Source organism: Hypanus sabinus, chromosome 11 (genome assembly GCF_030144855.1).
Source record: "Hypanus sabinus isolate sHypSab1 chromosome 11, sHypSab1.hap1, whole genome shotgun sequence".
Classification (NCBI taxonomy): domain Eukaryota; kingdom Metazoa; phylum Chordata; class Chondrichthyes; order Myliobatiformes; family Dasyatidae; genus Hypanus; species Hypanus sabinus.
Window position 1 is genome coordinate 101,040,200 of NC_082716.1, and position 6,000 is coordinate 101,046,199.

Consider the following 6,000-nt stretch of genomic DNA (forward strand, 5'->3'; position numbering starts at 1 on the left):
CGACCCTCTGAGTGAAGATGTTGCCCCTCATGTTTCTCTTAAACCTTTCACCCTTAACCTTTAACCCATGACCTCTGGTTGTAGTCCCACCCAACTGCAGCACGCATAAAGTGTCAGTGGCATTATGCTGTTTACTTTTAAACTTTTGTTATATGTGCACCTTATTATTTGTGGTAATACTATTTTACGTGTTGTGTGTGTGAGTTATATGTGCTGTACTGAGGAGCATTGTTTTGTTTGGAGGTAAATGTGTCTACAGTTAGATCACAATAATCTTGACCTTGAAGTCGAACTTCAACTTGAACACAATCGAACATACCAAGTGACAAAACAATGACAGCAAAGGAACCCCTTTCCTCCCTCGCACCCACGCAATATACGAAGACCTCTAACCCCAGGTTAGGTTGTCTTCTTGGGCCTCCAACCTCCAGGGAACTCCAGAAATGACAGATGTTTGAATCCATGGTTAGACAAATCTCTGGGCAATCTAACAGACTCGGGGTTTACAGTCATTGACAACGCAGCGGGTCAGGCAGGATCTATGGAGGGCAATGTACAATCCATGTTTTGGCTTGTCCTGTTCTTCTCCTGTTTGCCATCTTTCACCACAGATGCTGCCCGCCCTTTTGAGTTCCTCCAGCGTTTTGTGTGTCTCCCAACTTCTGCAGAATATTGTGTGTCCCACATTTAGTTCTATCAAGAGATACTAACGTGGACAAGATCAGACATCACTCTACAAGTCAGAAAGAAACAGAGCTATCACCTCTATCAAAGATCTGGTGAAGGCCTTTGACCTGAAATGTGAGCTCTGTTTCTCTCTCTCCTTCTCCACAGATGCTGCCTGACTTGATGAGTGTTTTCAACTTTTCAGGATGCCAGCAAACAGAGATGCTTTTTACTTTTCAGTACCTGATGCTCCGCCATATGAAGGCGTGTTAGCCTAGAAGTTGGGTTTGCGGAGGGGCTTAAAATCGGAGAGGAGTGGGGAGCTTGGGGTAAGAGCTGAAGGCATGTCTGCTTGTAGTGGAGGGTTGTAGGGCTTCGGTGGGGTCATGAAGAATTGAAGGAAAGATCTCCATAAGGTAGACTCATAGAGACATCGAATCAAAGACAGAGGCTCCTCCACTCATCTTGTCTTTGCTGAACCACTTAAACTGGCAAGGGTAGCAAGAGATTGAAATGCTGCATTGTGATGGTACAGGAAAGGTATCCTTTCCAGTCCTGAAGAAGGGTCTCAGCCCGAAATGCTGGCTGTTCATTTCTCTCCAGACCTGTTGTGTTCCTCCAGCATTTTGAATTGAATTGAATTGACTTTATTTCTTACATCCTTCACATACATGAAGAGTTACATCTCATCTAAATGTGCAATGTGCAATCATAGGAATTTATAATAAACAGAACAGTCAATGTAACATATGAATACACTCAAATCAGTGTGAGTTAATCAGTCTGTTGGCCTGGTGGAAGAAGCTGTCCTGGAGCCTGTTGGTCCTGGCTTTTATGCTGCAGTACCGTTTCCCAGATGGAAACTGCTAGAATAGATTATGAATGGGGTGAGTTGGGTCCCCAATGATCCTTCAAGTCCTTTTTACACGCCTGTCTTTGTAAATGTCCTGAATCAAGGGAAGTTTACAACTACAGATGCACTGGGCTGTCCGCGCCCCTCTCTGCAGAGTCCTGAAATTAAGGGAGATACAGTTCCCACACCAGGCAGTGATGCAGCCAGTCAGGTTGCTCTCAATTGTGGCCCTGTAGAAAGTTCTTAGGATTTGGGGGACCATATCAAACTTCCTCAAATGTCTGGGGTGAAAGAGGTGCTGTTGTGCCTTTTTCACCACACAGCTGGTGTGTACATTCCATGTGAGATCCTTGGTGATGTGGATGCCAAGGAACTAAAAGCTGTTTAGCCCCTCAATCCCAGATCTACTGATGTCAATAGGGGTTAGTATGTCTCCATTCCTCTTGTACTCCACAACCAGCTCCCTTGTGTGTTGCTCTGGATTTCCAGCCTCTGCAGAACCTCTAGAGTTTAGATTTATTCTTGAGGTTGAGAACTGTGATGCGCTTTACCAGTCAGATGAACTCTGCCTCCGAGATTCATTCTATTGATCACACTAGTGGGTGTCAGACTGTGTAGTGTAGATCATGCAGACATGAATGCTGAGGAGCGTCTGAAGCTCAGACTGTAGCTGCAGAGACAGAAACAGCATTAATGTTCTATTTCCCTAGGTAACTCCTACATTCTGAAATCTGGAGGAACCTGGACCAGGTTTATTGACCTGCATTCACACTGACATGCTGGGAAATATGAAGAAGCTGTTGCTGGACTGACAGGACATTAATGAAGGGACTGCTTTGTGATTAAAACACACACAAGGAACACACAGAGACAATTTGCAAGGATGTTGCTGTGTCTGGGGACCAGAGTTCTAGGGAAGATTGAATAGGTTAGGACTTTATTCCTCAGAATGTAGAAGATTGGTGGGGCTCATCAGCAAAAATAATGAAACAATGTACAGGGAGGAGGTCAAACACTTAGAGAGCTGGTGCAGTGACAACAACTTGATGCTTAATGTCACCAAAACCAAGGAGATGATCGTGGATTTCAGACGGTCTCAGCCTGAGCACACACCCCTCAGCATCAGCGGCTCCACAGTGGAGAGAGTGGAAAACATCAAGTTCCTAGGGTTCAGATCTCGGACAATCTCACCTGGTCCAGGAACACCACTGGGATTGTGAAACGAGCCCAGCAGAGATTGCACTTTCTGAGGAAACTTAAACAAGCATCATTCCCCACTAACATCTTAACTACATTCTACAGAGGCGTGGTTGAGAGTGTGCTGACCTTTTGCATCACAACCTGGTACTCCAGCTGCAGTGCTGCCGACAAAAAAGCCTTGCAGAGGGTGGGTAGGGGAACAGAGAAGGTTATTGGGGTCTCCCTACCTTCTGTCCAAGACCTCTTTCAGAGTTGATGCCTCCAGAAGACATGGTACATCATTAAAGACCCCTCACACCCTCTCCATGAACTGTTTGTTCCTCTGCCATCAGGTAAGCGTTACAGGAGCATCAAAACTAAAACCACAAGGCTACTAAACAGCTTCCTCCCGCAGGCAGTCAGACTGCTAAATAGCTGCTCTACTTGACTCTGCTTTGGACACTTTTAACTTGCACTGGACACTTATAACTTGATTTTAATCGATATGTGACTGTTGTGTTTTACTATTTATTGTTGTGTTTACTATTTATTGTTGCATTTGTTATGTTATGATTGCACTTGTCCCTGGGAAACGTTGTCTCATTCTGCCCTGCAGAGCTGATGTATGGTTGGAATGACAATAAAGTTTTTGAATCTTGAATCTTGAAGATTAAAAGGTTCACTTAATTGTCAAAGTGTGCATGTACAATACAACTCCGATATTCGTCTTCTCTAAACAGCCATGAAATATAGAAAGGCCATTGGAGTTGATAAAAGAAAATACATGAACCCCCCCTCCCATGAAAAGGAAAAAGAAACAAACTCCAAAATCTCAAACAAGTTCTCAAACTCCACCCCCTTTGTCACAGAAAAAAATAATAGACTGAGGGGAGGTTCAATAGGAGTATACAAAATTATGAGGGGTATAGGCAGAGTAAATGCAAGCAGACTTTTCCCAATGAGGTTGAGCAGGACTACAACCAAAGATCATGGATTAAGGGTGAAAGAGGAAAAGTTTAAGGGGAACATGAGGGAAAACTTCTTCACTCAGAGGGTGGTGAGAATGTGGAACCAGCTGCCAATAGAAAGGGTGCATTCAAGCTCGATTTCAACGTTTCAGAGAAGTTTTGATAGGCATATGGATTGTAAGGGTATGGAGGGGTGCAGGTCGATGGAGGTAGGCAGTTTAAAGGTTCAGCACAGACTAGATGGGCTGAATGGCCTGTTTACATAGTGTACTTTCCTATGATGCAATAACAAGAAGATTGTGTCTCCTCACCAAACAGTGGGACATTATCACTGTGCCTCTCACACTGTCAACCTTTTAAATAAAGTGCACCAGGAGAAGATTCAGAAAGTTACTGAGATTCTGTGTGCTGAATAGTTCAGGGTTGTCATGGAAACAAGATGTTGCCTGCAAATGGATGGATGTATAAGTATCTCTCTCCCATTGAGTGATCCTGTCTCTTCACAATAGGAATGGTTTCTCTTGGGAATGGGCTATTGTGTGGAGTGCATGTCCTCTTTGTTCCTCATTGACTTCTGTGGGATAATATTACAGCACGTGACCATCCAGGGTCAGCAGTACACCCCCTCATTAGGACCAGAAAGAGTGAAGGTTGTTGCTGTACCAGAGCATCATAGGAAGAGTCAGAAAAAACAGATGTTGGAACATACAGAATCCCTCTGGCCAGCAGCACTCTACAGAACTGCCGAGGACGTCTTATGATCAGATGTGGTGCAGGAGGCACAGACCCCAGAATCAGGTTTAATATCACTGGTACATGTCACGTCGAGCACCCCCACACCATCCACCACAAGTGAGACCTCCATAGTCTAACATTTCAGATCTCATTCCCATTCACACTTCAACATATCGATCCATGACCTCCTCTTGTACCAAAATGAGACTACCCTCAGAGGAGGAGCAACACCTTGCATTCCATCTGGATGCCCCCTAAACTGATGGCACGAACATCAATTTCTCCTTCCAGTAAACAAACTCCTTCCCCTCCAACTTCCTCCGTTTTCTTACCTCTTCCCACCTGCCTATCACCTCCCCACTGGTCCCCCCCCTCCTTCCCTTTCTCCTATGGTCCACTCTCCTCTCCTATCAAATCCTTTCTTCTCAACCCCTTGACTTTACCACTCACCTGGCCTCACCTATCACCTTCCAGCTGTCCTCCTTCAACCTCCTCCCACCTTTTTATTCAAGCATCTTCCCCTCCATTCTCAGTTCTGAAGAAGGGTCTCAGCCCAAAGCTTTGACTGTTTGTTCATTTCCATAGATGCTGTCTGACCCGCTGAGTTCCTCCTGCATTATGTGCAGGTGTAGCTTGGAATACAAGGTGTTTCTTCTCCACCCTGAGGGGTGCCTCATCTTGGCACAAGAGGCAGCCATGAACCGACTTGTCAGAACAGAATGGAATGGTCCCTTATCCGCCATATATTTCTCAGACTGTAATACAGAACATAGAACAGTACAGGCGCTTCAGCCCACAATTAAAAAAAAAATGTTTTTATTCATTTTTGTTTTGCAATACAACACAGCAACAGGCCCTTCTGGCCCAGTGACCTAACTACCCTTTTGCCTCAGTTCTGTCATCTCTGTGGCTTTCTCACAAGTAAACGCAGATACAAAAAAAACTTAAGATCTCCCCCTTGTTCCTGTTTTTTCAATATTTGTACGTAGCATGGATAGTGGGTAAAGAAGTGTTAGAACACAGTGTCAGAGTGTGTATAGTCATGCAGTTTGGAAGAATTGAAAGGGTTGGCTTTTTTCTTAGTGGAGAGGAAATACAAAAATCTGAGGTGTAAAAGGGCTTGTGTAGGATTCCCAGAAGTTAACTGGCAGCTTGTGTCTGTGGTGAGGAAGGCAAATCTGATGTGAGTATTCATTTCAAAAGGACTAGAGTACAAAAGCAAGGATATAATGCTGAGAATTTATAAAGCACTGGTGAGGCCTCACTTGGAGTATTGTGAGCAGTTTTGGGCCCCTTATCCAAGAAAGGATGTGCTGAAACTGGGGTGGGGGGGTTCGAATGAAGTTTATGAAAATGTTTCGAGGATTGAATGGCTCGTCATATGAAGAGAGTCTGACGGGCTCTGGTTCTGGTATTCACTAGAATTCAGAAGAATGAGAAGTAATGTCATTGAAACTTATTGAATGTTGAAAGACCCTGATAGAGTGGATATGGAGAGAATGTTTCCTAAGACCAGAGGACACAGTCTCAGAATTGAGGGGCGTCCTTTTAGAACAGAGATGAGGAGGAATTTCTTTAACTAGTGAGTGGTGAATCTGT

General features: G+C 44.4%; 1 long non-coding RNA gene across 2 annotated transcripts in view; it reads left to right on the forward strand.

Moving 5' to 3' along the window:
• Positions 1–6,000, forward strand: part of LOC132401635 (uncharacterized) — a 42,826-nt gene that overhangs the window by 12,255 nt on the left and 24,571 nt on the right. For both annotated transcript variants that reach the window (XR_009514648.1, XR_009514647.1), the window contains exon 2: positions 4,260–4,464. This is a non-coding gene — a long non-coding RNA (uncharacterized LOC132401635). The remainder of the gene's footprint in view (positions 1–4,259; positions 4,465–6,000) is intronic.